At 46.6% G+C, this 22,139-nt stretch overlaps 1 protein-coding gene and 1 pseudogene across 2 annotated transcripts in view; one reads left to right on the forward strand and one right to left on the reverse strand.

Moving 5' to 3' along the window:
- Positions 1-22,139, reverse strand: part of DLG5 (discs large MAGUK scaffold protein 5) — a 114,458-nt gene that overhangs the window by 70,804 nt on the left and 21,515 nt on the right. The window lies entirely within an intron of this gene.
- On the forward strand, positions 3,956-5,202 carry LOC136380816 (probable dimethyladenosine transferase pseudogene; annotated as a pseudogene).

Consider the following 22,139-nt stretch of genomic DNA (forward strand, 5'->3'; position numbering starts at 1 on the left):
AGGCTGATGAGCCCCAACATTTCAGGGAAGTCTGGGTGACTATGGCTCTGGAACAGAGCAGCCACAAAGGCTGGGGCACCGATCCAGGAAGTCCGCTTCAGGATCGCTACATACCTGCTCCGGGTGAAACCACCCCCACTCCCTGACAGGCACCGGAGGCCGGCCCACTGGTACCTTTGGGCCAGGCAAAGACTCAACCCTAGTATGCACAGTCCACTCCCCAAAGTGTCAAGTCCGAGAGTTAATATTAGTTCTCCCTAACTGACATATAACTCAGTATCCTCCAGAAAGTTTTGGAAGAAAGATAATGAGCTTGCTGAAACATCATAGTGAGGATGCTTATTTCCCGCTTTTTGTGGCCACAAGGACCAGCAGTCCATTTTTGATGGTGAATGATGGTGGTGAACGGAGTTACCTTGCAGGTAGCTCCGAGATATACAAATGAAATCTGTGTAGGGAACATGAAGGACTCAGGCAGGACCTCGTGGGCCATAAAGAGGCACTGAGTTCTACTGAGTGAGATGGAAAAAACCTCTAGGTTTGAGTAGAGGGGCGACCCGGTCTGACACTCTGACAGGATCACAGGTAGAGAAGGCTGGAAGCCGGGAACCCAGTCAGACAGCAAATGCAACACCAAGGCCGCTGTGCTGGCAGCCAGGAGGGGAGTACGAGAGTAGGGCTGGTGAGAAGGGGCTGGCCTGGGGGGATCTTGGATGTAAAGCTGAAGGGTCTGCTGACAGACTAAATGTGGAACAGGAAAGGAAGGGATGGGAAGAATGACTCCAAGGTTCTCAGCCTGGAAATGGACGGAGGAGGCTGGTGTTACTGAGATGGGGAGCCTGCAGGAGGAACAGCAGCGGAGAGGTGGGGAATCGTGAGTTCACGTCTGGCCAAGCTATGTTTGAGGCAACTACAGACACCCAAGTGGAGATGTCAGATAAGCAGCCGGATATATGGGCTGAAGTGCAGGGGTGAGGCTGGGACTACATCTCTCGTTTGGGAACTGTCAGCACATGCTCTGCATTAGAAGCAATGAGACTTGATGGGACAACCCAAGGAGGGAGTGTGGACAGGGAGGGTAGTGGAGAGATCCAAGGAATGAGCATTCGGGGCTGCAGGTGAAAAGAGGAATCAACAAAGACGACCAAGGAGGAGCAGGCAGTAAGGCAGGAGAGCCAACTGGCCGAGCAGAGACTGGACACAAAGGCATGTGGTAGGGGCTTAGAGGTGGGCTCATACGCCCAGGACGCTTGATGATGAAGGTAAGAGGGGCATACAACTCTCCTGACTTCTGCTCAAATTGCACCTGCACTCCACCTACTCCCTGAACTTTCCTAGGTATCAAGTGGACAGAAATGATTCAGGCAGCGTTAAGGACAGCCATCAATGTATACAGGTTTTGGCTCAAGGGTATTTCTTGAATGTAGTGCCACACTGACTATTTATAGCAACTAACATTTTTTGATTACTTGTCACAGGAAAGGCACTATTTATAAAGATTATTTCATTTAATCCCCCTAACAACCTTATGAGAAAGAGACTATTAACAACCTATTTTCTAGATGACGAAATACAGGCTCAGAGAGGCAAATAACCAAGTAACCTGCTCAATACCACAAAGCTAGTAAGCAGTGGGTCCAGATTCAAACATAACTCTTCATCCACTAACTCTACTACCTCCTTTCCATAAGATCAGAAAAACTGAAACTCACCAATTCCTCCTCCCATGGACAGCAGAGGATGGCAACAGCCACCCCCTCGCTCAATGGCAATGTTGAGGAGAGAAGCATTTGGAGTCACAACTGATGGCTCAGAAACTCTGATAAGCAGCTGTGCCAGGAAGAGGCTTAGGAGCCAGCATTCATCACTGTGGCCAAGGTTATGTCTTCCAACAGTGGGAAAGAAGGAAGGGAAGGAAGGCTGGTTTCTAGTCATCTCTGCTGCACCTCCTCTGCCAGCCTTGTCTTCTGTTCCTGGCTTCTACCCTCCAACTTGTCACTCCTCAGGCCATCAGCTAACCTTGGTCCACCCAGGGAAGACCAGTACAATCTCTGGAACAAACTAGATCAATATTTCCATCTTGGCTTAGAAAGCAGCAGGAGGTAGAATGAACCAATGGGGTTTGAGAAACCTGATCAGAATTCTAATGACCAGACTGAATACAAAGAACTGAAAAAGATGTTTCACTCTCACTATCCCCTTAATGCCATGCCATCCATCACATGGCTATTTTTTCATTAATCTCCAATCAGGGTAAGCTGAGGAGTCAGCCAGAGGAAATGACAGCTCAGGGGACAGCCTGAGTCTCATAGCATGAGCTGGGAAGTGCACGAGGATTTAATACCCCAGGCTAGACAGGTCAGGGACATTTAGTCCACAAAGGCTGCAAAGGAAAAGTCTTGTCTTCATCAGCAACGAGCTGTTACTGCCCCCTCTTCCTCCAACAGCATCAACACCACTCCTTATCTGCTTTGTGTGGTACCTTGAAAATCACTGATCAAGACAACTCAGCCTGGGTCTTCAGGACTCAGATCACAGAGAAATGCCCACTTCCCTAACACTGCCCCACAATATTCCTGCTGAGTATGAACCCACCAAGAAGATGCCTGCCAGAGGGGAGGGAGGTGCACAGTAACTCTGCACAGTGGGAAAGGCACAGGATCAAGAGCTGGATGGACCTGGGCTCTCATTAATATGGCCAACTATTATTGGGTGACCAGGGGCAAGTAACTTTTCTGATCCTACTGTTTGTACATCTGTACACTAGGACTATAAAAAGTCTTTATCTGTAGTTCACGGATGGTTGTGCCAAGCAAATAAAATCAACAGATGCTGAATGTTCTTCGTAAGTGTAAAAGAACTGCTCACAAATGTTCTGTTCCAACTTGCTCAAGAGACCCTAATCTCCCTGTTCCCTGACTCCACTGCTGATCTTTCCAGTTCCCTTCATTCTCCTACTCTTGACCACTAGCCTCTTCTCTATCAGAAATTCCATCTCCTTTTTTTCTACTTATTCAAAACACAAACAACACAGGGAAATGTATAAAAAGGAAAGGACTTTGTTAAGATTCCCATATCACACATACAGTGATCTACAGACTCAATGCAATCCCTTCAAAATTCCAATGACATTTTTTGCAGTAATAGAAAAACCTATCCTAATTTTAATCGGAATTCCACATAGCCAAAACAATCTTGGGAAAGAAGAATTAAAACCAATGTAAAACACTTACAGATTCCAAAACTTCCTACTAAGCTACAGTAATCAAAACAGTGTAGTACTGACATAAAGACAAACATATAGATAGAGAGGCTAGAAATAAACCTTTGCATAGATGGTCAAATAATTTTTGGCAGGTGCCAAGACCAGTCTTTTCAAGAAATGATGCCAGGAATACTGAATATCTACGTGCAAGAGAATTAACTTGGACCCTTTACACCATATACAAAAATTAACTCAAAGTGAATCAGTCTAAAAGGTAAGAACTAAAACTATAAAATTCCTAGAGGAAAATACAGGGCAAAAGCTTCATTACATTGCATTTGGCAATGATTTCTTGGGTTTGACACTGAAAGCACAGGCAACAAAAGAAAAAAATAGACACACTGGGTTTCATTAAAAATGTTTAATTTGGATCTGACCGGTGGTGAAGCAGTGGTCAGGGCAGCGAACTGGAATACTGAGGTCATCAGTTTGACACTCCAAGTTTGCCCAGTCGAGGCACATATGAGAAGCAACTACTACGAGTTGATGCTACCCCACCACTTTCTCTCTCTCTCTCCCCCCCCCTCCAAAATCAATAAATAAAATCTTAAAAAAAAAAACTTTTTTAACTTGGGCATCAAAAGATACCATCAAGGGGCTAGGAACCGAGCGGTTGGTGCGGAAGGTGGTTCCCACATGTTGCGATACTTGGGGAAGCCGGCCTGTCTCCTGGCTGACATCCTGGGCCTGATGCCGAAGATCAAGTCAGGGGCGAGCAGCCGCCGCAGTGAGCTGCAGAGCGCCGAGGACTCATGTTCAACACAGGGATTGGGCAGCACATTTTGAAAAATCCTCTTATTGTTAATAGCATTATCGATAAGGCTGCCTTAAGATCAACAGATGTGGTACTGGAAGTGGGACCTGGAACTGGCAATATGACTGTTAGGTTGCTAGAAAAGGCAAAAAAGGTAATTGCCTATGAACTCGACCCAAAGCTAGTAGCTGAACTTCACAAAAGCATTCAGGGCACACCTCTGGCCAGCAAACTTCAAGTAATGGTGGGTGATGTGTTGAAAACTGATTTGCCATTCTTTGATGCTTGTGTGGCAAATTTACCTTATCAGATATCTTTGCTTTTTGTTTTCAAGCTGTTGCTGCACCGACCTTTTTTCAGATGTGCTATACTTATGTTTCAAAGAGCATTTGCTCTCCGACCAGTTGCTACACCTGGAGATAAGTTGTACTGCAGACTCTCAATTAATACACAGCTTTTGGCACGGGCGGACCATCTAATGAAAGCTGTAGAGTATAACTTTAGACCACCACCCAAGGCTGAATCCAGTGCTGTAAGAGTAGAACCTAAGAATCTGCCGCCACCTATCAATTTTCAGGAATGGGATGGCCTATTAAGAATCACCTTTGTTAGGAAAAACAAGACACTGTCTGCTGCATTTAAGTCAAATGCAGTACAGCAGCTATTGGAAAAAAATACAGAATTCACTGTTCGGTCAGTAATACTATAATACCAGAAGATTTCAGCATAGCAGGTAAAATACAGCAAATCCTAACCAGCACAGGTTTTAGGGACAAGCGGGCCCATTCCATGGACATAGATGACTTTATCAGATTGTTACATGGATTCAATGCAGAAGGTATCCATTTTTCTTAGGTATTAGGAAAACAAAATTTTTCAAACTCAAGAAAAGAAACTTGGATCATTTTTAATAATTTGAAAAGATGAAGTATGCTTGTCATCCACTGGGACACTGCTGGACTATATTTGATTTAATACTACTGTTGTTAAGAGTTATTACCCTGAATTTCTAACATAATTAAGTCAATTTTAAGTACCCAAGTTATTTTGATTGTGGTTGACATAGGGCAGAGTCCTGTCTATACAAGATAAACGTCAAGAGCCGCAGACACACACAACTTCACATTTAAATGTATCACTTCTAACAGGTTATTGTAGAAAGATGTTACTCTTCTATTTCTTTTTTTTTAAGGTTTTATTTATTCATTTTAGAGAGAGAGAGAGAAGGGCAGGGGGAGGAGCAGGAAGCATCAACTCCCATATGTGCCTTGACCAGGCAAGCCCACGGTTTCTAACCAACAACTCTCAGGGTTCCAGGTTGATGCTTCATCCACAGCGCCACCACCACAGGTCAGGCCACTCTTATATTTTTACATTATAATTACTGTAATTACATTATAATTACTTTAGGCCTTTGTCTCTCATGTTGTAAAGTTAAAATACGCTTAACCGAGTCACATATTCCCCATATCCTTCCTCCTTGTAATTCATGTGTACAGTAAAACAATTTTCTTAAAATGTTTTGTTTCTCTGTTTATGCTATAAAACTTCTACTGCCTACTCTTTTAGCTATCCTGTAGCATCACAGCATCAAGGTTCTGGGTAAGACTGAGTCTGCCACTGAGACCATGTGGTGCCGGACATATTACATCTGGGTATGATTCCTTAACCTGTAAAATGAGGATGCTCAACTAGACTAAAATGAATTATAAATAAGATTGTATGTTTTTTCTTGGGGAGACTGTCATAGGTTTAATGACATTTCCAAAGGTTTTGTAAATCAAAACTTGATTTAAAATTTTAAAATGTTTGCCCTTCAGCTTCAAAACAAAAAAAAACGCAACCACTCCTTTTCCCTACAGGACCCCAGTATTCCTATAACTTCTGGCTAATTAAAATTTCTAGTACTTTTTCGTATACCTGATGCTTAGTTTAAGCTACTTTTAAAATATAAGGTTCAGAATTTCAAAACATGTCTTAACCAAGTTTTAATTAAATCTTTATCAATATAATAGCAATATATTATATATAATATCTGGTTATTTTATTTATATAAGGAAATAAAAATACCTTCATTCTTTATGCCTCAAAAAAAAAGATACCATCAACAGTAAAAAGGCAATATACAGAATAGGAGAAAATATTTAAATCACAAATTGATAAGGGGTTAATATCAGAAAATATAGAGAACTCTTAAAACTCAACAATAGAAAATCAACCCGATTCAAAAATAGGCAAATAAAATGAATAAGTTCTATTTCTCCAGAGAATATATACAAACAGCCAATAAGCACATGAAGAAACGTTCAACATCACTGGTCGCTACAGAAATGCAAATCAAAACCACAATGAGATACTACTTTAAACCTCTTAGGATGGCTGGCTTCTGTCAAAAAAAAACAAAAAACAAAAAAAAACAAACAAGAAAACAATACATGTTACTGAGAATGTGGAGAAATTAGAACTCTTGTGCACTGTTGGTGAGAATGTAAAATGGTATAGCCACTTTACCTGACTGGCGGTGGCACACTGGATGAAGCACTGACCTGGGACACTGAAGTCCCAGGTTTGAAACCCCAAGGTCGCCAGCTTGAGCATGGGATCATCAATGTAATCCCAAAGTTGCTGGCTTGAGCCCAAGGTCTCTGGCTTGAGCAAGGTGTCACTGGCTCAGCCTGAATCCCCACCCCCTGTAAAGGCACGTACAAGAAGCAATCAATAAAGTGACACAACTATGACTTGATGTTTCTCATCTCTCTCCCTTCCTCTTTCCCTCTCTCTCAAAACAAAACAAAACAATGGTATAGTGACTTTGAAAACTAATATAGTGATTTCACAAAAAATTAAAAATAGTATTACCATATGATGCAATAAATCCATTTCTGGCCATTTACCCAAAAAAACTAAAAGCAGCATCTCAAGAGACATTCCTATACCCATATTCATAGCAGCATTATTCACAATACAATGTGTAAGCAACACAAGTACACACTGACTGATGAATGGATAAGCAAAACGTAGTTTATATATACAATGGAATACTAGTCAGCCTTAATAACGCAGGAAATTTGGACATATTCTACAAGATAGATAAATTTTTAGCATCATGCTAAGTAGAATAAGCCAGTAACAAAAAGATAAATACTGTTTGATTCCATTTATATGAAGTAATTAGAGTAGTCAAAATCATGGAGACAGAAAGTAGAGTGATAACTGTCAGAAGCTGGGCAGGAAGAAAGAAATGGGAATTATTGTTTAAGGGTCCAGTTTCAGTTTTACAAGATGAAAGGAATCCTGGAGATAGACGGTGGTGATGGTAGCACACTATGAATGTATTTGCTACCACTGAAATATATATTTTAAATTATAAAGATGGTAAATTTTATGTGTGCCTTACCAAAAAAATAAAATGGGACCCCCAAATCTCCCTCCCTCTCCATTATAGTTATTATCCAGAATCTCTGGTCCTTCAGGGCAGTCCAATCCCATTAGCTTCACACAATCCTATCATGACTTTGGTCCCTACAACAAGAGAAAGCCCCACCTCCTCAGCCCTGAGACTCAAGAATGCCCAAGGTTCTGAGCACAAGCAGGGATGAGCTTCTGGAAACTGCCCCCAGTAACTACAAACAGGAAAGAAGAAAAGAGGGAAAGTCAAGAAGTAAAGAAGACAATCAGGATACTCCTGCAAGATCTCGCCTGAGCCACCGGTCAAGGAGTGCAGGCCGAGAGGGGACAGGAGTGCAGAGGCGAGGAGGATAGGATCCGGGAGACCATGGGTGGGGGGAATGGAGGAAGAGCTGGGGGGTTCGGTTAGGGTGTCTGGGAAGGTACTACAGTAAACAGAGGAAGAAGACTTAAGAAGACCAGTTAAGAGGGACAATGAGATTAGAATTCAAGTTGAGTTAAGAGAAATAAATCAGATACAAAAAAGGAAAAAACAAAAATGATTCAGGTTGAATGTGCTAAAGAAAATCCCTGTCCAGAGGCCTGGTGATGGTCAGACACCAGCGTCTGGAGCTGGGGAGAAAGTTCCAGGCTAATGCAGTCCACATGGGAGTCACCCCACAGATGTGAGTTACAAGTCCAGGGTCACTAAATGGTAATGTGCAGCCCCTGGGTAAGAAAAAAGGAAGGAAGGGGGAGGGCCAGAGCTAGGACTTCCTAAATAGGAATGTATTCCCATGTAGGAAATACTGTTCCAGGCACACACAGGACAAAATCCTGGGACATAAGACATGTGAAGATACAAGAAGGAATAGAAATTTCTGGAAGAGACACATAATAGATACAGAGAGATCACTCAGGGAGACAGAAGGAACAAGAGAAAGAAATCTTCTAGAAGGCAGAGAGACAGAAAGTGGTTGTAGAGTCCAGACTGCCACACCAAAGCTGGGGCGGGTCACAGAACGCAAAGAAACATTTGATTTGGTCAACGTAAGGCAATGATGGCTTTGGTTTCCCCATCAGAATCGGAGGGCGTGGATTACACAAGAAATGGCCATGTCTCATAGTAACTGCCTGAAGTACTAAGTTCAGTGCTGAAAGAACGTGAGGCACACCTGGCTCATTAGGAAAGGAGCCCACAATGGTCAGTAATGACTGCTGAGGGCAAGACAGAGGCAAGCATCACACCCAGTCTGGGTGGTTTCTAATAGGGTCCACCAACAGAAACAGTTTCATAGTGGTCGGTTCTCACAAGCTTACTCTAGTCTTCCAAATCTAATCTGTTTCTCGACATTTTTCATTTCTTAAAATTTTTAAAAGGTTTTATTTATTGATTTTAGAGAGATGAGAAAGAGCAAGCAAGAAGGGAAAGGGGGTGGGGATGGAGGGTGGGAAGGACCAGGATGTATCAACTTGTAGTAGTTGCTTCCCATATGTGCCTTGATCGGCAAGCCCAGGGTTTTGAACTGGCGACCTCAGCGTTCCAGGTCGACGCTTTATACACTGTGCCACCACAGGTCAAACTTGACATTCTTTAAATGACACCAGGAATAAAAGGGCCCTCAGAGGAAAATAGAAGGACAATGATCTCTTCCCACCTATTCTTCTGAGGCCCTGAAAAACAGAGTGCAGAGCTGGGCCCTTCATAGCATCGTGGGAGGCCCTGCCCAAAGCAGATGGGCGTCTACCTAAGATGAGCTACAGGACCTTTATGCACCTTCCTCTTGGATAAGGTGGCACCATGCAGGAGGGCTCACCTCTTATTTACATGGCACCGTGGGTGGGTTTTGAAAGGGTGACCTTCAGAAGTGGGTGGAAAGAATTCATTTCCAAAACCATAGGGACCTTTTCGAGTGTTTTACAAAAAGGACAGCTGCACACTCTCACCAACAGAAAGCCGCTCAGGTATCAAATGTTCCCCTTTGTCACTCCCAGAGCGAGGGGAGGAGCTTCTAATAAGAATCTGGGCAACAGACCCGCTTCACCAACACACTCAGGCAGTGAGTGTTGTTACTTGTACAGCCACCTCCAGGCCCCACCAAATAAAGGGGAAACACCTCAAGCATCCCTCTTGCTAAAACCAGTAACAAAGAGTTCCATCATGCTACTGTTCCACACCTAGTATTCCAGCAAATCCAGTGCTCACAGGGTGCATGACCAGTCATGTACCATTGCTCAAACAACAGACCCACGGTCATTCCTTCTTCAAATACAGAAAAAAGAGCTATCCTACCCCACCCTAGACCAAATCTGGTCACACAATGTCTTCAAATTGCCCCAAGTCAACTCCAAGAAATGGGAGGATATAAGAGAAGTATTTCAAACGCACAAAGGGGAGTGGGTACCTTCCACACAGAAGCAGCCCTCAGGAAAAAAGTTGATCTTAGGTAACAAGAGAAAAGTATTTTACTATTTTGTGCAAGGAGAGAAAAAACAAAATCCATATCTACAACCACAGAGAACAGCAAACGAAACCACTCCGGTCCCCAAAGGTGCCAGTTTCCCCTCCTTCCTGGTCCTCTGGCCATCTGCAAGCAGCCCTGCCAGCTACATGCCCAGTGTCCTCCCTGTGGACGGGAAACCCCAGCTTGCATCACTGTGCTTGCCACCCCCAGGCCCAGTGTAGCTCAAGCTTGAAGAAAGAGTAAGAGCTGGCTCTATGTTTTCCAGTTACACTTCAGCCTCCTCAGAGATTAAGAGGACCCCGATACCACCCAGTCCTGGCATTCTGCAGATGTCCAGGGGAGGCACAGCCGAGCCAAGTCATCCCACTGAGCTGGAGACAGTGCCAAGGTCAGCTTCAGCACCTCTCACCATTACAGAACCATGCATAACAGAAATAATTGCTGTGAAGGGCTGAATTGTGTTTTCTCCAAAATTCCTCCTATGTTTGAGGTCCTAACCCCCAGTACCTCTGCATGTGACTATTTTGGAGATAGGGTCTAAAAGAAGTAATTAAGTTAATATGAGGTCAGTATGGTTGGCCCTAATCCTTATAAAAGGAAATTTGGCCACAGACACATATATCACAGAGGAAAGACCATTTGAGGACACAGAGAGAAGACAACCATCTGTAAGGGAAAGAGGCCTCAGAAAACCAACCCTGACTTCTAGCCCCCAGGACTGTGAGACAGTAAATGGCTGCTGTTAGAAAGCCCCCACCCCCACCCTCAGTCTACGGTACCTCGGTACCTTGTTGCAGCAGCCCTGTCACACTAACACAGTTGCTACTGCGCTAGGCTCTGCGCAGCCCTGTCCAATGTAGACATCATCCACAGTGAAAGCCTTGAAAAAACCACAAATTAACATGGTATCTTACTTAAAACTCTGAGTACTTCAGGAACGAGGCGCTGCCTTTAGTCCCAATTTACAGCGATCTTTAAGTTCAGAGAGGTTAAGGAACTAGCCCTAGATCAATCAGCTAGACTTGAAACCAGATGTAGCCTGCAACCTCTAACTTCTTCTGAGCTGCCGCTAAGCGAAACCCTGCTTCCTCTGCCCTTCCCTCATCCACCCGGCAGCCACAGTATGATCCCCTGGATGGCCCCGCTCCTCAGACCAGGGTCTGAGACCACTGTACCTTCTTCCCCAGCCTCAGGCCTCTCGCAGATACTTAAGAGAATTCAAGACTTAAGAGAACTGAACAACTCCTCCTCCTCCCCCTCCCCCTCCTCCTCCCCCTCCCCCTCCTCCTCCCCTCCTCCTCCTCCCCCTCCTCCTCCTCCTCCTCCCCCTCCTCCTTCTCCTCCCACTCCCCTTCCCCCTCCCCCTCCTCCTCCATCTAATGAACACTACTTTGATAATCAGAAAAAATATATATTCTTAAGAAAAAAAGGTTACCCTGGCCAAGATAGCTTGGTTGGTTGGAGCATCATCCTGAAGCACAGAGGTTGCCAGTTCAATCCCTGGTCAGGGCACACACAGAAACAGAATGATATTCCTCTCTCTCTCCCTCTCTCCCTCCCTCCCTCTAAAATCAACAAATATAACTTAAACAAGAAAAAAATGCTTAACAAAAGCTACGGAATTCTATTAAATCTTCAGCCTGTGTGCAAATAAATAAGTGATCAAGGGAATATATTTGGAAAGGCTATTAAGATTTTTTTTAAGTACAAGCAGCCTTTGCCAGTGTCCCATCACCCACTATGAGAAAAGGAACTTACGGGAGCAGAAATAAGGCTGGCAAGGCCAACCATCCCAGCCAGGCTATTTCCAGAAAATACACTCCACTCTATCACACTGCAGGAAAACAAAGAGGAGACCGTGGGGGACAGATGAGCAGGCTCCCAGCGACAGGCAACACATCGCCCACAGCTAGTCAGTGATTTTCATCTGAAAGTTTGAATCTCTATTGACAGACAGGACCGAGACATGGAGCAACTCAGGCTTGAAGCCCAACAAAGCACCAATTTTCATATTTCCTAGGCCTGCTGGGCCCCCAACTTCCTTGTTTAAATGGAAACTGTCAGACAGGGTTTTGTGCAAACATGTGCTTTCCTTGGGGGCAAACATTCTAAGTCGACAACTTGTTCTTGTATTTTCTGAGCTTTCTGTTCACAGCAACTACATCAAAGATGAGAGCCGTAGGTAGGGAGGACTGTCAGGAGTGCAGGAAGAGCCAGTGAATGCCTAGGAGGCAAAATGCAGCAGGAGGCTCTTTGCTCACCCAGCCTTGCAGGGTCAATCTCAAAGCAATCACCTCAAAAGGGTCCATGTGGGAAGAGACAGCTACCCCTTCTCGGCAGCTCCTGCGTGGATGCCCCAGGCTAAGTGAGCACACCTTCCTCCAGACGACCAGCCCCGTCCTGCAGAGGGTAATGACAGAGAAAAGTATGCCCCAGCCAGGTCCAGCTCCCCCGCTGTTCTAACCATGCGCGAACCACCACACTCAGCGCAGAACACAGAACGCACAGCTGCGACAAATGTGGGAGGTAGGAAAGAACCAAGAGTTGCAAGAAATTGTTGCAAGATGGGGAGCAACAAAACTATGATGACAGGAAATTCCCATAGGAAAGAACAGGGTGAAGGGGTTAAAAGAATTACTAATATTCACTGGACAAAGCTGTTGGATATAGTTTTAGTTAATGATACCGATCCTTCTGGAACCATTTTAAAGGGCCAGCCACTTTTTCATTCTAAGATCATTCACTGGAGCCTCTTAAAACAGTTCTCAAAAGACAAACCTCTGTGCCCAAATCCACCTTTACACCATTTGAGGGTGTCAAGTAAACGAAATTCTGGGGCAAAGACATCTAGGACCATCCCAATCCCTATTATTAAATACAACTTCTCAAGTTTCATGTGTTAAACCGAATTGAACCAAGTCAACTAATACTTACCCAGTTCCTTTCAAGTGTGTGGTCTTTTATAATGTACAGTGCACTGGGGGTTTGCATTTAGGGGGAGTGTTCTCTCAAGGTAACTAAGAAGAATTGTCAAAATGGAAACATTTAAATCTCCTGAAGTCTCACTTCCCCTCTGTTTGCACCTCAAGAAGACTTGGTAAAACACTAGCACACAGAAGTGCCGGGCCCACCAGGAACCTCCCAGGTCGAGGCCACGCAGAACACCAGTGACTTTAAAACAGTGGGAAACACTGCCTCAGCAGCCACCAGAAAGGGAGGTGCAGTCCCTGCAACTCTGTGTCCCACATCATCAAGAAAAACAGGGTCGCTGTGGGCCTCCCGGCTCCCTGGGCCCCGCACAGCCTGGAAGGCCTGCCTGTGCAGCCACCTTGCCCATGCTGACTGCCACCCTGTCCACCAGCTCACCACAAAGGCCACTTGTTTCCCATGAGTGCCCAGAACAGTGGCTCAACCAGTTAGCCCAGTTGAGAAACTGTGGTCCTGGTGGTTGGGCAGTGACAAGGGCTAGATGTGACCTAAGCAGACAATTATCAATGCAGTGTCAAGTTACCAAGCTCTGCAGATCACCTGCCAGGCGGGGAGACTGTGTAGGATTCACCTTCCAGGCCCAGCAAGGGGTCAGGCAGGGTCAGGTGCAGGCTGTTTCATCCCTCTACACTAAGTATTCCCTGACACTTGAGGACAGAAGAAAGGTGGTAACGTGAACAAGTCTAGAACTTGTCACATGAGTAACCTGGCCAGGTCTTGGGATACAGGATATGAGGAGTTAGCCCTCCTTGGGAGGAATGTGTGGGGACATAGTTTAGTGGTCAGACACATGATGGGGAGGGGCACTACTGGCCCCAGTGGGTGGAGGGGCCAAAGATACGGAACTCATTCAAAGCACAGGAATATCTAAAACCCAAGAGCAACCGCTGAGACTGCTCAAAGTCAGTTCCATCTCTCCCAACTGTTCTAACCAGGCCAGAACCCCATACTCAGCAAAAAAACCCAACGAGTGTGGGTGCTAAAAAAGAACCAAGAGTTGCAAAAAGAAAAATAAATAAGAGGCCCAGAGAACAGACTCATGCGTTTACATGCCCAAAGGGTGATGATGAGAAAAAGGAAAAATTTAGAGACAGATTAAGGTGAAAAATCCAAGAGCTACCAACTGGCAGGATTACTGATAAGATAGGCAAGAAGCTTCTCAAAGTGGATGCCCCCCACCACTGCTGATTCCAACCTACAACAGGATGACCACCCCCCAGGATTCAGGCTGCTTCAGCTGTGGAAAACTCTTGACCTTGCAGCCAACTCAAGTGGCAATGTTCACCTGAGCTACCTTCACACCTTCTCACACTCGTCACTCCTCTCTGTTGGCACCATCCCAGTAACACCTCTCCCAGCCCAACTGTTTCAGCCACCTCCCAATTCTGCTCAGGCCTCTAAGATCCCAGCTCGGCCACATAACACCGTGGGTCAAGTACAGAACACCTCTGTTCTGCACCTCCGCTTTCTCCTCTACAATGGCTCAGAATGACTAAGTGAATAATCAATGTCAAGTATCTCAACATCAGTCCTTCCAGCTACTGGAATGTTACTGAGCACCACGTACCGAGAATGCTCCCCAGAACCCAGCTCTGCACCACCCCAAGTGCCCAGGAGCCCCTGGCTGCACAGTAAAGCCTCCCTTGAGGCTGGCAATTCAGGGTCTTAGAGAATTGGGACCAATCTGTCTGCACCCTCCCCCTGCCACCTCCCACCACCCAGGCCTCCAGCCAGGCTACAAGGCTGGGTGCTCATCACTCCCCGCCCACGCCTATGCGTTCCCACCTGTACCAGCACCTCAATCTCCACCAAAGTCCTAGCCATCCCTCCACGCTCAGCTTGAAATGGAACCTCTCCAAGGAGCATCCCAGTTCCTTCCATCAGGAAATGACCTGTTATGATCTCCCTTGCCTGTTCCTCCCTGATTCTGACTGATGTCTACTGGGCCTGGCTTCCCCTGTGAGGTGGGACCAGGGCTGGCACCCTGGGCACACGAGCTGTGCGGTCTCACAAGGCGCTGCGCTTGGCTTCACACTCTGCTGTAGCCATCTTAAAATTCTTAATAACCTACGAGCAAGGGGCTGCACATTCGCAGTTTGCAGTGACCACACATCGCATCCTTAGTCCTGCTGAGGACATCTCCGGGAAGGAGCTCTTGGCTAGCTCTGCATTCCCCACAGCACGCAGCAGCAGCCATTCCACAGTGGCGATTCGGTGCAGAGGAACAGAGGTGAGGGCCCAGGAGGGTCTGCTCCAGGGGGGCAGTTAATAAGGGCCCTGCCGCCTCTGGCCACTCACCTTTCTCCCTCCCTCCTAGACACACGCGCACAGGCAGAGCAGCGAGGAGAGCAGCAATTCACCCCGGGTCACTCTCTACAACCACATATCCCTCGGGTCTCCACAGGACACCAAGAAAAAGGCCCTGGGACACTACTGAAATGCAGCCCCCAGTGCTTCACCTTAATGAAACACTGGTGACCAGAAAGCCTGCTCTCTGAGGAGCTTTAGACAACCTTGACCATGACCCCCAGCATGAGGCCTGGAAAGGGAGAGCCCTGGGGCACTGGGCCCTCACAGCCTCCCCTGCCCTGCCCCTCCTGCAGACCTGGTCCCAGCCCGGCCCCTGCCTGAAGCCTGACTGACTAGAGCAATTAGGGCCCACAGTGACCACCAACCACACTCTGCTCTCACAAGCGACATTTGCGGTGCCCACAAGGCCTAGACTCGGGAGGACAGACACCCACCCAGGCCAGACAGCCTAGGATCCCGGGATGGCAGCCGCTTCCCCAGGACACCCACTAATGGGATCCCACCGCACCCTGGCTCAGACCCACAGCAGCACATCGGACGCAGGCCCTCAATCCCTCTCTACCCTGTGCACAGCCATATGCCAAACCAATCTGCAACAAAAACACTCCCTGGCCATGTAAAATAAATGTGTTTGTCTCACCGGAGAAGGAGTAATTGTTTGTGAAGAGATAAATACATAAAACACAGTAGATTCCTCTCTCTCCATCTGACTTGGAAGCACTTTCAACATAAAATTTTGATTGATGTGAGGTGTGTTTGAAGAGCCACAGAATGTAAAAGGCAGAGGGACTCCAAAACTCAAAGTGGTCCATTAATAAACCCATTGACAGATGGGAAAACTGAAGCTCTGCCCACCTTTGAGCTCCTAGAGCCCACCATGCTCCACTTGGACACTGCCCCTGTACACTGTATGAGCACGGACGGTTTACAAGTTGTCCCCCCAAACTGCGAGTTCCCTGCCACCAGGGTGTCACTTCTTTAATTTCTGAAGCTCTAGCATCTCTCAGAGTCAGATTACTATGGGTGCTCAACAAATAAGTGACTCAGAGACACACCAAAGTCACACAGTCAGGGGCAAACAAAGCTGACTGTGGAGCTCTGGCTTCCTGTGTCACCTGCTTCCTGCTCTCTTCTCAGACTGAATGCAGCAGGTGCTAGATAACACGGGAAGGCACACGAACCAGTCAGCTGTGTGCTGCAGGGTTAGGGCACTGGGCTAGGGACCAGACCTCTTTCCAGCCCTGCCTCTGACATTAACATGTGGACCATGTCACTATATGAGCAGCCTCTCTTGACCTCAGTTTCTTCCATTTGCAGCTGGAGGATAAATAAACCTCACCTTGCCTACCTGCCAGTATCAGAGCAAGGAGGAATGAAAGGAACGTATACATGCTCTGAAGACAACGCGTGAGTGGGACTAGACTCCCCAGGAACACTGCCTCTTCCTCATCCACCAGGTCACCGGTAAGCAGGGAGAACAGACATGATCAGCCCCACTGAACAGATGGGGAAGAAACAAGGTCTCAGAGGCCGTGCGAGTTCCTGCAGTGCCCATAGAAACCCTTGTACTCACTCCTGTCCTAACTGACCCAGGCCATGGGGCAGGGGCCTGGGAGGGAAGGGGTCAAGGAGTGCTAGTCCCCAAGACAGCAGCAATACCAGCCAATCCCACGTCTCTCTGGGCGTCAATCCTGGCTGTGACCTGCCAGGCCCACAGCCAGTCCCCGGATGCCATAAGGAAGCACCAGCTGTGGGCCATTCCATGCCTTGAGGCACAAGGACAGAACTCCAAGGAAGCTCAGATAGCCAAGGAAAGAAATAACCACACCCTATGGCCTAGAAGTCACCGATGACACCACTGCCAGGTTTTCCAATTTTCCTGCAATTAACATCATTGACAGCAGATGGGGGAGGAGGGAGGCAGTTTTAGACCCCACCTCCTCAGTGGTCCTAAGCTGGGGAGTCCCCTCCTCCACTCCCTACTGTCTCCTCTTCCTAATGTGGCCAATTTGCATTCTTCCCACAGATGGGAGACCTCTATCCCTCAGCAAGCGGAGCAAGTACACCAGACTCTATTTCTAAACCCCAGGCCACCGACCAAAGGGTTTCACACAGGGAGCTATTGGTAGAAGATGGTGCAAACTGCCATGTCTACTGGTACCCCTTGCATGGCGGTTAGGCCTCCATCAGCCACTTAGAATCTGAATCCTAGCCTGTGTGTGTATAAGGACATGAGTGCACATATACACCTGTCAGCTATCTGCACAGGCAGTCTGTGTCCGGGAGGGTTACCAGTGTGGGCTCTACAGCCACCTGCCTGCTGGGAATTCCAGATCATGCATTCTGTGCGACCAGGGCACCTTCCCTAACCTCTCTGTGCCTCACTCTCCTCACTGGTAAAACAGGGATCATAGAAGTACCTGCCTCCCAAGGCTTTTGTGAGGATGAAGCGAGATAACATTTGGCACTGTTTGGCATACAAGGAAAGCTCCATTTACCCCCAGCACAGTGTTAACAGTGTGGCCGCAGGGATTTTGTGTGCTTTTCTTTTTCCTTCTTCCTTAAATTTCCTGCATGAATATGCAAGCTTTACTGTCAGCAAAGAATAAAGCTTTAAGTTTATTTTTTTGAGATGGAGTAGGAAGAACAACTCAGAATCCCAAGGAACCCCTTCCTCCAAGCACACGGTGCTGAGGCAACCCTCTCACGCCACCGTTTCCAGGGACACCCCTGCAGGCCAGAATCCCTACCGCCCAGGGCAGCCCCGGCGTTCAGCTGCCCGCCACCACTACACCTCTTCTCCACCCTGTCCACCCAGGAAGGCTGGAGGCTGGCCTCCTCCGAGAGGGCTTCCGTGGGGGCCTCCACGGCAACCCTCCTCCTTGGGAACACCCTTTCCTGATCCCTGCCCACCACTTCCGGTGCTTGCCCTCTCCAGCACAAGCCCGTCTTGCTCCAGTGTCCGTCGGTGCCGGGGTGATAAGCTTGTCAGCCCCGCAGTGGGCAGTCCTGAGGGCAAGGCCACCTCCTTCCTCTGCAACTTCAAGGCACTCACCTGAATTTCCTTCTTGGATACTCACTGCAACCCTATGAGTGGATGAGAGACTCAGGGAGGGAAGTGATGGGCCAGTCCCACAGCTGGACTTCAAGCCAGCTAACCAATTCCAATCAAGGACTCACTCCCCACACTACTCTCCTAAGGAAGGCATTGGGCAGGACCTCAGCTAACAGACCCTAGGGCCAACTACGTGGCCGAGCTCCACGTGCAGAACTGCACTGGCGAAGGTGACACCTCTCTCTCTGCTCTCCCTTCCACCTCCCCCAGTCAATGCTCACATCCTTCCTCCTTCTTCTCTGGGACCTCCCTCTTCCTGACGGGGCCTGGGTGCTAGTGGCCCCAGAGCAGCCCCCTTTGGAGGGTGTCCACAGCTAAGGAGGCAGTGACCCCACACTAAAAGGAGGAAGGCAGGGAGGAGGTTTTGAGCTTTGTAGAAGACATTACTGGTTTTTCTGTTTTATGTCAAATGACCTCTAACACTCGAGGCAATGGTACATTTGAACTCTGGATACTTAGAAGAATTTAGCAGGACAGTTTAAAATGTCCAGACAGGGAGGTATCAGATTTCATAAATTGAAGAAATTCAAAACACATGCAAACCACAACACTGGGACCCTGGGAAGGTCTCTCAACTGTTCAGGCCACAGATTCTGTAAATAGAGCAGCTCTCCCGAATTTCACAAACTCTAAGACTGTCTACTCTAGGGGACCATCAGTAGCATGTATATACATCTCTATATTATAACAATGGATTCTAACAAAGAAATGTCAATCACTGATGATTAATCAAGTTTATAAACCATGTTTTTAATAACATTAGGATAACAACCAAACACATGTTTATAGAGCCTAGGTTTTTTTCAATTTTTTTAATTTATTGATTTTAGTGAGAGAAGAATGGTAAGAGGGAGAGAGAGAGAGAGAGATGGGAACATCAACCTGTTCCTGTATGTGCCCTGACCAGATCGAACCAAAAACCTTTGCACTTCAGAACAATGCTCTAACCAACTGAGCTATCTGGCCAGGACGGGGCCTAGATTTTTACAAATCTAAAATAGACATGTTAAGGACAATCAGAGAGACTTAAAATGGACTGCACAGTAGATAACGTTTCTGCCCCAGCACTGAACTCCTTGGGTATGACAGCAGAGGTGGCTGAGGAGGGGGCACAGCCTAGCTCACAAGGGACGCACACTTCAGTGTTGACGTGAAGTGTCCTCACGGCTACTTTTTCCTAAATAAATCAGAAACAAAAGGTATGTGAATATAAATGGAGAGAGTGATAGAATGAAAAATCAAATATGCAGGCTGGTACCCACTGGTGAATATAGGTGAAGACTATACAAACGTTTATTGTACTACTATTCTTACAACTTTTCTGTGGATCTGAAAATTTATAAAACAAAATGTCAGAGGCCTGACCAGGCAGTGGCGCAGTGGATAGAGCGTTGGACTGGGATGCAGAGGACCCAGATTCGAGACCCCGAGGTTGCCAACTTGAGCGCGGACTCATCTGGTTTGAGCAAAAAAAAAAAAAGCCCACCAGCTTGAACGCAAGGTCACTGGCTCCAACAAGGGGTTACTCGGTCTGCTGAAGGCCCACGGTCAAGGATCATATGAGAAAGCAATCAATGAACAACTAAGGTGATGCAACAAAAAACTAATGATTGATGCTTCTCATCTCTCTCTGTTCCTGTCTGTCTGTCCCTGTCTATCCCTCTCTCTGACTCACTCTCTGTCTCTGTAAAAAAAAAAAAAAAAAAGGCAGAGTAAAAACAATACCATTAGAAATTCGTTTAAAACAGAAAAATTTAAAGAAAAATAAAATAGTTCATAATACCATTGCCTAGATCAGGGGTCCCCAAACTTTTTACAGAGGGGGCCAGTTCACTGTCCTCAGACCGTTGGAGGGCTGGACTATAAAAAAAACTATAAACAAATCCCTATGCACACTGCACATATCTTATTTTAAAGTAAAAAAATAAAACGGGAACAAATACAGTATTTAAAATAAAGAACAAGTAAATTTAAATCAACAAACTGACCAGTATTTCATTGGGAACTATGGGCCTGCTTTTGGCTAATGAAATGGTCAATGTCTGGTTCCATATTTGTCACTGCTAGCCATATCAAGTGATATGACGCGCTTCCAGAGCCGTGAGGCGTGCGTCCTGCGTCACCGGAAGTAGTACTGTATGTGAGTGACGCCATGCTTTGCGGTGCTGCCACAAACAGTACTCCAGGATCCTGTGCTCCTCTCACTGACCACCAATGAAAGAGATGCCCCTTCCAGAAGTGCAGCGGGGGCCAGATAAATGGCTTCAGGGGTGGCCCGCGGGCTGTAGTTTGGGGACCCCCTGGCCTAGATAATTCTTTTAAACTGTTGCAATATATCTGTGAATTTAAAAATAGGTGAGTAATGGGGAGACCGGGTGAAAAAGGTGAAGGAACTAAGAAGTACAGATTCATAGTTACAAAGTAGTCACAGAGATGTCAAGTACAGCACAGGGAATATAGTCAGTAATAGTGTAATAGTCATAACTGTGTAATACTATAATAACTATGCATGGTGCCAGGTAGGTATTTGAAGCCCAGGGGGATCACTTTATAAAGTATATGAGTATCTAACCACCATGCCATATATCTGAAACTAATACAAGTATTAAACATAAACTGCAATTAAAAATAAAATTTTTTAAATGAATAAATAAATAAAAATAGGTGAGTACTGTTATATGTGTCCAGCCATGGTTTATCTGCCCAAGAAGGAAAATACCCTAAGAGACTTTTTTTCTCTTAATAAATCAATGTATAGGCAAATAAAGAATAATACTTTTTTTTTGTTTTTTGAGAGAGAAAGAAAAGAGAGAGGCAGGAAGGCAAAGAGATGAGAAGCATCAACTCGTAGTTAAGTCACTTTAGTTGTTCATTGATTGCTTCTCAGACATGCCCTGATGGGGGGTGGCCTCCAGCCAAGCCCATAACACTCTGCTTAAGCCAGCAACCTTTGGACTCAAACCAGCAGCCATGGGATCATGTCTATGATTCTGTGCTCAAGCCAGCAACCTCATGCTCAAGCCGGATGAGCCTGGGATCAAGTCAGGGGCCTTGGGGTTTCAAATGTGGATCCTGACACTCTATCAGCTGCGCCACCACTGGTCAGGCAAGGAATAATACATTTTTTAAAAGTCTACTGTACCATTTCTTAGTGATAAAATTATTAAATTTTTTAAAAAAAGGTATGTGATTCCCCAAATGAGGGCCTGTGCAAAGATAGGAGACACATAGGGAAGAAGTACGAAAATATTCTATCAGAATATTCTGGTCCCCTTGCCAGTGGGTCAGCTGGTGGTGGTGGTGAAATTTCCAGGCAGGCGCTCCCCTCCATCTCCACTGCCCACAGACAGTACAGCCTGCTGGGACTCCCAAACCCTCAAGTCCTGTGATTGCCTCCTCAGGGTCCGGGAGCACGGGACCACCCAAGACCACTCATGACCACTCCAGCGTCAAAGCAGCATTTTCCTCGAGATGCCAGACAGCTTCCTCCACCAGTGACTACGACACGTGCTCTCAGGCCCCAGGAGTGGCCCTGCACGTCGCCCTCGGTTTCCTCATCTCTGCCTTGTCCCACCACACTCACATTGAAATTCCCGGGGCTTTGATTTCCTCAGAAAGAGAAGAGAAGGAAAAGAGAATCCCGCCGACTTGCTCCTTAGGGCTATTAAATTGACTGAGGGGAGGCTGGTGACAAGGTGAGGGAGACGTGAGTGGAAGCCCTGCCTGGAGGGCTGTCCCGCAGCAGAAGAGACTGGGAAGAGGCAGAGGTGCCCCAGGGCGAGCTGAGAGGGCCGCCCAGAGTCCAGTGGAGCCAGGAAAGGGCAGATTCTCCTGCCAATAGTTATCTTTTAATCC

This window comes from Saccopteryx leptura, chromosome 9 (assembly GCF_036850995.1).
Source record: "Saccopteryx leptura isolate mSacLep1 chromosome 9, mSacLep1_pri_phased_curated, whole genome shotgun sequence".
Lineage (NCBI taxonomy): Eukaryota > Metazoa > Chordata > Mammalia > Chiroptera > Emballonuridae > Saccopteryx > Saccopteryx leptura.